Raw genomic sequence first — 10,523 nt, 5'->3', positions numbered from 1 at the left:
CCATATTTAAAAGGGCACCAACCAAAAACTACTGCGTAGAATTAATTGGAATTTTTCACACACAAGCCTTGCTATATGAGCTCTCAAAGCATATAAAAATTATACGGCTTAAATGTAATGTTGGGTGCAAAAGAATACAATTAAATCCTCTGTCGGGAGAAAACGAAATGACTTTCCGAACAACCCGATACTTCTATGAAGCAAGTCTCTGGTAAGGTGAGGTGCGCAATAGATGACACTATTAAGGGAAAAAAACGTAAAATCCTTGAACTTTCAAAAACTATCTTTATTGCACAAAAACTTAATATTATTACACGATTCTTTAATGTTTATTAGAAATATTTCATAGTTCATGTTGTGATGCAACTAAAAACTAAGATTGAAAAAAAAAATGCAACTATGTCAAAATGTTAAACTATAGATGACAGCCAGAAAATGAAAATTACCAATAGGTGACACCCATTTAAAACCAATAGATGACACAAGAAAATCATTTCTGCGAAGTTCTTAAAAAAATTAAAGTTCTTTAACAGGTAATGATCTTTTAAAAACATAACTAAATCTTTCTCCTCTGATCATAATTTCTGGTTGGTGGACCTTGCCGATCACCTGGTCAATAGATACCGATGAAACGTCGCTTTCATTTGGTACAAACTATTTTTTCTGTGTGTCCATGGATTTAAAACCCATTACTTGAATAGATGTTTATAATACTTTATCTTCAACCACACATAAGTATATATATTTTGTTTGTTTACGTTTCCCCACTAAGAATTCACATAACACAAAATCACCTTCCATCAGGTTTTGGAAGTTTACAGGTTCGTAGGACAAATAGTGGTAGTCTTCTTCAAAATCTTCATCCCATGGAGAAGAATTTGCACTTTCAACTGACTCTGGCTCTGAAGTAGTAGATTGAATGTCATCTTGTTTAGGACGTTTGTTTTTATTTTTTTCTTTGTTCTTCCTTTTCTGTTCCTCCGTAGCTTTCTTCCTTTCTTGAGTTTCTTTTTGTTTCTGTAGTCTCTGCTCTTTTTTCTGTCTTTGTTTTTCAATGTTTCTCTTCTTTTTTCTGATAATATCTAATAACTTGCGGTGATGTGAGCACAGATGGTAATTTTTCTCTTTTTCGCCTCTTAGAAATGGATGGTTGACTCTCCGGCCAATATAATACTCTCTTAAATGGAGACGGAATAGAAGGGTCTATGGATGCTATAGTTGCCTGACTGTTATCTTCTTTGTTAGCAGTTAATACTTCCGGTAAGTTAAGTGCAGATGGTCCTGGTTGTATTATAGAATGGTCCGGGCTTTGTTCTTGCCATGGTTTAATATTTTCAGATCTCAGTTTGTCTACTACATTGTTGGATGTTGTTTGTTCTGCTGCTATATTTTCGGATGATGAAATCTGATCGATGACATTTGCTGGAGTTGGTAGTTCTGTCGCAATATCCTCTGAAGCTAGTAGTTCTTCGGCAACATTTTCCGAGTCTAGGGTTGTTATATTTGGATTAGTTTCTAGATTTTCATGTGTGGGTGTTTCATGTTCAAGTGTAGGTTGTTCCAATGTATTCTTAATTTTAGAAAATACTACAAATGGCGCAGCAAACACCATGTGTAGCACGATGCTACATTTAAAGATTACGTATGCTCCAACAAGGTCCACTTGTGTGGATATCTATTTGCTGAAAACGAATTCCGGCGTAGCCAACCTCAACGTGATAAAACGCACTGTTAAGACAGCAGGTAAAAGTTGGTCTGTGTTCTGTCGGAGCTGCCTGCGACGCGTTGATGAGATCCAAAAAGAGCGAAATCGCGATCGGCGTATGGCAGTTTCGGCAAAATACAGACCATTTCGAATTATTTTATTTGATTAAGCTAACGTGCCTATCACGTTTAGGTTGGCTACGCCGGGATTAGTTTTCAGCAAGTAGATATCCACACAATTGGACCTTGTTGGAGCATACGTAATCCTAAGATGTAGCATCGTGCTACACATGGTGTTTACGGCGCCATTTGTAGTATTTTCTAAAACGCACTGTTAAGACTGCAGGTAAAAGTTGGTCTGTGTTCTGTCGGAGCTGCCTGCAATGCGCTGATGAGATCCAAAAAGATCGAAATCGCGATCCGCGTCTGGCAGTTTCGACAGAATACAGACCATTTCGAATTATTTTATTCTTAATTTGTTTCCAAATTCTGTAGAGAGATGTGTCTTCTTTAGGGCCTTTCCAATCGCCTTCGTTGTTTTTGAATCCCAACATTTTTTCCTCACCAATCTCATTCTCTAAATAAATAATGAATTTCTTAGTGTCATTTAGGTCCCTTACATTGACTTTTTCTACATCTCGTGGTCGTATGTTTAATGCCAAAGTTACAATTTGAGGATTCCAAGGTAACAATCCACATTTCTTGAATCCATTTTGGAGAATTTCAGGATCATTTTCTCCTAAAACTTGCTGAAAAAGTTGTGAAAAATCTTTCTTTTTTAGCTCTTCTCCCGCGTGAGACATTCTCCACTCTTGAACATGCTTTTTCCATTTTAATTTTAAACTATGGAAAACCGCAACATTCATTGGTTGTATAAGTCGTGTTGCGTTAGGATATAACGCAATCATCTCAATGCCATTCTTACTGTAAACCTCTGAAAAATCTAGCGATATATGGGATGAGTGACCATCCAGAAAGAAAACAACAGGAAGCTCGATATTCTTTTNCATTTCTTGTATATTGATTGTTTACTGCAAAAATGACTTTTTTAATGATTTTATCACATTGAAATGAAGGTTTATATGTTTGGAATCGAACTAGTTTTTGTGGACGTAAATTGGTCAATTCCTTGGTGAGATTTTTAATTGTTTATCCCAACAGACATGAATAATTACTGTGATAATTTTGTTTTTGGCAAACATTTTCAGTTTATACAGTTCTAGTTCAGTCTTTAATGGTACGAAGTGGTATTTTTCTAATTTTTGTTTGTCCTGCTAATATTCCTCCAATTCTGTCATCGTTTTGGACGTTATTTGAAATTTAGGGGCCATTTTGGATTTGTCTGCAGTTTGGTGTAAATTTCTCTCAGTAATTCAGAAATAGGGCCGCTTTGTTGATTTATTTTGTCTAATGCTTTATGATTTCTTTCTAAATTTCGGTTTTTACTTTTTCGTGTAATGCTGACACTTCTTTAATTCCACTGTTTATGTAGTTACTGGGGTTGTTGAACCTTGGGAGTTCTGAGTCTGTTATACCTTCACAGGGTCCAGGAATTATTTCAATGGGCCTAAATTTGGTGGTAGACTGAATTGAATTATTATACATGAAAATAGATTGTAACATCAAATTTGGAATTGTTTCTTCAGGGTTCGTTTGTTTTAAAATTGTTAATTTTTCTTTTAACGTGCTGTGAATTCTTTCGAGCGGGCTGATAGTAGTTGGGTTGCAGCTGGTCGTGAAGTGTAAATCAATGTGATAAAGTTTACAGAAATCTTTGAGATAGGGGTTGTAAAATTCTGTCCCCATGTCAACTAAAATTTTGCCTGGGAGGTTATGATGGTTAATGAAATGTCTTAATTTATTAACAATAGTAATACCATCCTTGTCTGTAATGTGATAAGCTTATGCATATTTCCTGAAATGATCAAAAAATGTCAAGAATGTGTTGTTACCAATTGTAAAGAAATTCATCATAATGATTTTAAAGGGTTTTGAAGATACCATAGGTCCTTGTAGAGTGGCTTGTAAGAATTTCGTTCATATTTGGTTTTTAAACACATCACCATCATAAGGTCGTCAGACCTAAGACTGGTTAGACACGTACCTCCGCTCTTTCCTATCCTGAGCTAAACTTCGCATTTCCCTAAAACTAGAACATCCCATATTCTTAACTATTTGCGAACAGTAATCTAATCTAGGTCTATATGTTCCCTTCCTAACTCCTGTTTCTGCCTCTAATATGTCTCTGACTAGGCCTTCATGCCGGAGAAGGTGTCCTACCAACCTATTTCGCCTATTTCTTATTGACTTCCATAGAGTTCTCTGTTCTATTCTTTCTAATACCTCTCCATNAAAATGAGAATATGTCTCTTCAATACTATTATGGTTAGTGTCGTGATTTGAAATTAGTTCCAGGACTATTTCTCTGTTGTAGGGTGTTAAGTCAAGTAGGGTTTTCGTGAAAGCAACTTATTAGTTTTTCCTGATATTTCATGTAATGTTTGAAATATGGAGTGTTGGAAAGCATTGTTGATTTTGTTATCAAAATGAATTCCAACTTGAATGGGTACGTTAAGGGGTGTGTTCATTAATTGATGTTTAAGCCAAGGCAAGGTTTGTTCGTCTTCTAAAGTAATGCTAATTCTGAATTTACCATTTGGTAGTGTTTTTGTTGTAAATTTTCGTTTTCCTAATTTGAATGTGAATTGTAAAAGGAAAACCTGAAGGGGTTTCTCTTCGGATAATTTCATAGTGGGTGTTATCGTGAAAAGCAGGAGCGTATATTTTCTCAAAAATGTTCACGAAGTGTTTAATAAAAATAACTTCAAAAATCGAACACAAAACTTTATTTACAAAAAAGAGCAACTAAACTTAACAGGCTAATCTCATAATCAAAAACCAAATGAGCAGTAATGCGTAACTAGAAGAACTGTGTTAATAATTAAAAGCCTAGCAACGTATATGTGTCTTTGGTTACCACCACCACCACCAAATTCCATAAATTGAACGGTGTGGAAATAACCCCAAACAGAGTGGTTTTCGTTGGTCTGCACCAGGCCCTTGACCTTCGGTAGATGCTATTAGTCACGTATTTCCGAATCAATGTCGATAACTTGGGCCAAGTAATATCGACACGAAACTTTATTGTAACTATTGTTCGTAATTTGTTTGTGGATCTTTTGTGTCCGCACGTACGCGTTTGTTGGGTCTTCAAAATTAAATAATTCACGGAAATCCCAACATTCCGCCCGCCTACGGAAACGTCTTTTCGAAACCACCGAACACTTAGGTTTCACTTTGTTTTTTGCGCTGTTCGAAATCATCAATAGGGAGGATGGATAGTTTGTTCGTTGCTCGCATCACTTCACCGACGCTGGTCTTGATGGTGGCTGCTCGAACGATTCCATCCTTGTCCATAACTCGCCCTGTCTTCCATCTCAAAGGTGGGAGATTATCCTCCTGCAGAAGTATCAACTGTCCTCGTTCCAACTGCGGCCCTGTTGACATTTTCCATTTGGATCTCTGGTGAAGCTGACCCAAGTATTCCTTTGACCAACGACTCCAGAAATGCTGTTTTACTTGGCAGATGCGTTGCCATCGGGATAAACGTGTCGTCGGAATCAATTCAAGAGTCTTCAATCAGGAAATGACCGGGAGTAAGGAAGGAAGGATAGATCATTAGGATCATTAGAAATTGGGGTTAACGGACGTGAATTTAAAATGGCTTCGACTTCGCCATGTTATACCTTCGTTAAGAGTCATATTTTGTATTTTATCGGAGTGTTGTTGACTCGATAAAAAATTGTACATTTCTTTTAAATCTGCGTTGGCACCAACAAAATTTGTGCGATTATCAGAAAATATTTGTGATACCTTACCTCTTCGTGCAATAAAACGTTTGAGCGCGGCTATAAATGATTCGCTAGTAAGGTCACCGACTAGTTCTACATGAACGGCCCTAGTGGCAAAGCAAGTGAAAACGGCTGCATAAGCCTTAACAATACTTCTGCTTTTCCGCGAGCCTTCCTTTAATTTAAAGGGGTCACAATAATCGACGCCTGAAATTAAGAACGGTCTGGATGGTTCCAGTCGCTCGACTGGCAGATCACCCATCTTTGGTTGCAATGTTAAGGGATTTGCACGAAAACATACTATACCTTGTTTTATTATATGCTTTATGTTATTTCTGGCAGATATTGGCCAGTACTCCTGACGTAACGCCGCCAGAGTGCCCTCATGACCAGCATGCAACTGTTTTTCATGAGTATGCTTGATCAACAGGCTAGTTAAAATATGCTTAGACGGCAAAAGAAAAGGGTGTTTCGCATTGAACGATAATCTTGAATTTTTTAATCTACCTCCAGCCTCAAAATGTTATCGGTTGCTATGAACGGACTTAATGCGAGTATTTTACTATTTTTACTGACAGTACCATATTTTTTAATATGCGAGATATCATCTTTGCACGTCGTTGAGCAATTTTAACTAAACGAAAGGTTGCATCATTAACTTCATCTACCGTGAGTAAGCCCTGAATCTTAATCTTTAGTTTGACATTATTATAAAACCGCAGTGACCCTAACTAACTTCTTAAACGATGAAAAAAGGGAAAAAATGTAGAACTCTTATTCGACGGTTACTGATTGTACAATTGCGGATTTTTTAATTTCTAAGGATGCGTCAACATCTGGAAAGTGTGAAGCCGTAATTGGCCAATAAGACTCATCTAGGGACAACCACTTTGGACCGTTCCACTACACGGAATCATTGACAATGCGATCTGCATTTACTCCCCTTGAAATCAATTCAGCTGGATTATTTAAGGTCCTTACATGACGCCACGAGAATGTATCCGTCAAGTTTTGAATTTCACTGATACGATTAGCTATAAATGTGTTATACAAACGAGAAGTAGACCTAATCCAATACAAGACTATTGTAGAATCTGACCAGAACAAAATGCGTTTAGTTGAAATGTTGTGTAACGTTTGTACTATCTTGTTGACGAGTTGCGACAACAAAACTGCAGCACAAAGTTCTAATCTAGGAATAGATAATGCCCTTAAGGGTGCCACCTGTGATTTTCCTGAAGATGTTTTTGCGGAGGCGTCGAATACCACTCGAAGTTTGGTAGTTAAACTGCTTTCTTTCAATGCCGAGTGGTGTGGTAAGTAGGACTGCTGGTACTCGTTGTCGTCCGTAACGGTAGACATGTGCCCTAAAAGAATGTACTCTGAAATAAAGGACTGGTACTGCTCCATTAGCTGTGGCTACCTTTGTAATTTGCGCTCTAAACTGTGAAAACGTTTAAGGGCGACGTCTCTGGATTCCCCTAAACACGAAACATCCTCCTTAAACGGCAATTTGACAATGAGTCTGCCTGTTGAATCACGAGAATGGGTGGATAAAAAGTGTTCTTCGGCTTCCTCTGCAGAGTAATTAGTAAAATGAGAAACTTCGTCGATTCTCCAAAATCTAATCAAGTGTTCGTCTAGGTGCTCATGGACGGATAAATTACACGTGAAATTCGACTGAAGTGGCACCTTTCCTGTAACTAGCCAACCTAAATGCTTTTTTTTGCAGCAGTGGTTGTCCCTTTTTCGACGAAATAATTTGCCCAACGCAAAGTAAACAATAGAAAACATCTGCTGCAAGAAGCATATCAACATCTCTAGAAATATTGTACTCTGGGTCCGCTAATTTGATGTTTTGCGGTATATTGAATGAATGCGTGTCGAAACTTGCTAATTTTTTTTTTTGGTAATATTAGAAAGAATAACACAATCAATGAATTTCTGGCAGTTAGAGTATCTTGATTTTACTCTTAGAGTAACTGCTTGGTTTGCTATGCTTTCATTTTCATTGACGCCACTAATAAATACCTGTAACGGACTTCTCTTCAAACCTAATTTACTCGCACATGAATCTGTTATTAAATTTAATTGTGATCCCTGATCTAAAAGGACCCGACATTCATGCATTTTTCCTTCAGAATCAAATGCGTGCACAATCGCAGTTGATAACAGTTCCGATGAAGAGGTTACATTTGCACAAATACTGTTACCAGATGAAGTTTGTTCTTCTTTAGGTAAATTGAGATTTGAGATGGTATTTTGCTGTAGCATTTCTGTTGATTGTGATGACTGAATTTTATCTTCAATATGCAACAAAGTATTATGACGTCCTTTACAAACCTTGTATCTTCCGTGTTTACACTGTCTATTTGAATGATTATTGCCAAAACAACTAATGCAAATTTTAAATGATTTAGCGTTGTTGAGCCGTTGTTCTGGCGATTGCCGAAGAAAACTAGTACACCTATACAACTGATGATTATTTGCGCAAAGTGAGGAATTATAATTTGGGTTAACCACATGAACAGTAGATTTTTTATTGAAATTTTTAATTTGCTTAATGCTAATTTTCGAGTCTTGAACCTGCTTTTGTTTAATGTGAATAGACTCTAGTATATCTACTTTACGTGAAAGAAAGTTAAAACATCCGTTAATTGTAGGCATTTTATTCTTTGANTACTCGACCTTTAACTGTGCGCAGAAATTCAAAAGACGTTGGTCCTGGAACATTCACCAATAATAAACGTAAATAGAAGCACTCACGTTGCTTTGGATGTAAGGTGTATGACCCAAATAGGGCCTACCTTAATTTTTTTATTAACTAACTAGCGGGTTTACCTGCTTTTGTTTAATGTGAATAGACTCTAGTATATCTACTTTACGTGAAAGAAAGTTAAAACATCCGTTAATTGTAGGCATTTTATTCTTTGACAATTTACCTTCCCATTCTTGAGCGGTTTTTGAATCAACTTTAGAAATTAAAATGGGAATCAATAAATCGTCTAACGAATCAACTAGACGGTTGAGGCGTTTTAGTGAACGAATATTTTTTTTTGAAATACGTTAATCAATTGTTCCAGCGGGCTAGTCGACTTTTGAGTTCTTTAAGATTTTGTAGTCATACTAAGGGAATGTGATCCGTAAAAAGGGTGAATTTTCTACCGTAATTCTAAGGCCTAAAATGTTTGCAAGAGTCTACTACTGTAAATAACTGTTTTTCGATAGTACTGTAGTTTCTCTCTGCTGAATTAAGGGTACGAGAGTAAAAAGCGATGGGGTGCCCTTCTTGGGAAATAACTAAAGCTATTGCTTTATCACTAGCGTCGGTGGTAATAAAATTGTTTTTGTCAAAATCGGGACAAAATAGAACAGGGACGTTTGTAATTAGTTCATTATTTTGTTGATGGCTTCTAAATACGAGGAGTGTTCAATATTAATTGAAGTATTTTTCTTTAATCATTAGTAGGGGCAATGAAAATTTAGGAATAATTTTTTATAAATTTTCTGTAATAGTTGCTTTAAGTTCTTTTACAGTTTTGGGTACTGGAAATTTGTTAGTGGAAGTAATTTTGTCGGGATTTATTTTTATTCTTTCGATGGTGATTACGTGTCATAAAAAGGGAACTTCTTTTCTTAAAAATTCAGATTTGTCTGGAGATACTTAGAGAAATTTACGTCTCTTAATCTATGAAAAACTTGCTTTAGGTGTATTACATGTTCATGTGGTGATTTTGAAAATATTACAATGTCCATGTAAATAAAAGCAAATTTGTAGAAGAAGTCTCGTAGTACAGTGTTCAACATTTTGAGTTTTTGAGTCCAAACGGCATGCATGCGTACTCGTAATGACCGTAGACAAAGGAAAAAACAGTTTTTTCAGTACTGTTTTTGTGGAGAGGGATTTGTAAAAAGCTGGAAGTTGATTCTAGAGTAGAGTAATAAGAACATTTTCCTAAAGTCTAAAACATTTTCGATTGGTAAGGTATTTGTCTTCTATTGTCTTTTTTCTGCGAAAAACGAAAACCATGCGTCATTTGTTTTTTCCTGAAGCATCCATCATTTTTGGAATTATCCAAACAAGCATAACGAGAAATGGAGTGCTTCATTACACCGTCATCGAGCAATTTTTTGACTTGCTTCTCTTGAATTTCATCTTTTAGTTTTTGCGGATAACGGAGATTTTTCTGGTAAACGGGAGAATCGTCACTTGTCCTGATGTGAAGCGTTACTTGTGTTGTCGCGGTTAATTTTTGTTGATCGTCGCTAAAACTTGAATTAAATTCTTTACAGGGTTTTGTAATTTTATTTTTTTCTTCTGTGTTCTTATGATGTAATCTTAGTTATTTAATTACGTTGCAATTTAAAATGTCATCGTTTGGGGCTTTGTCTGAGTAAATATAGGCTCACTAATGTGAATATTACTGATACATTGCACATCAGCAAAACCGTTATCTACATTGAAGATTGTTGATACAATTTTTTCATGGTAAAGTATAACAAGATTCTTTGTGTAAATGAACTGGTATTTGTTAAAATTTTATCTCGTGTCTCATAGAAATGGATTTGTATGAAAATCAAAAACAGAAAATTCAATGTTGGTTCGGTTCGTTACTTAAGTAATATAATATTGTGTCATCTGCAAACATATGGATTTTGCTTAAATTAGTGGTTTCCACAATGTCATTGACGTACAATATAAATAGCAGTGGTCGAATTATGCTACCTTGAGGTACGCCATAATCAATACTTTTATTTGTTGAAATAAAATCACCACACTTAACATTTTGCTGCCTACCTGTTAGATAATTTTCCAACCATCTTAAAACCATGCCTTTTATGTTGTATTTTGCCAATTTTTTTAATAATATCTTCCTGTCAATCGTTTCGAAAGCTCTCTTTAAGTCTAAGTAGACAATAATTGTGTTGTGTTTATTATCACATTGTTTTTGCCATTCATGCAATACA

Source organism: Agrilus planipennis, unplaced genomic scaffold (assembly GCF_000699045.2).
Source record: "Agrilus planipennis isolate EAB-ADULT unplaced genomic scaffold, Apla_2.0 scaffold379, whole genome shotgun sequence".
Lineage (NCBI taxonomy): Eukaryota > Metazoa > Arthropoda > Insecta > Coleoptera > Buprestidae > Agrilus > Agrilus planipennis.
The sequence above is the reverse complement of the archived record's forward strand: the minus strand, read 5'-3'. Positions refer to the sequence as shown.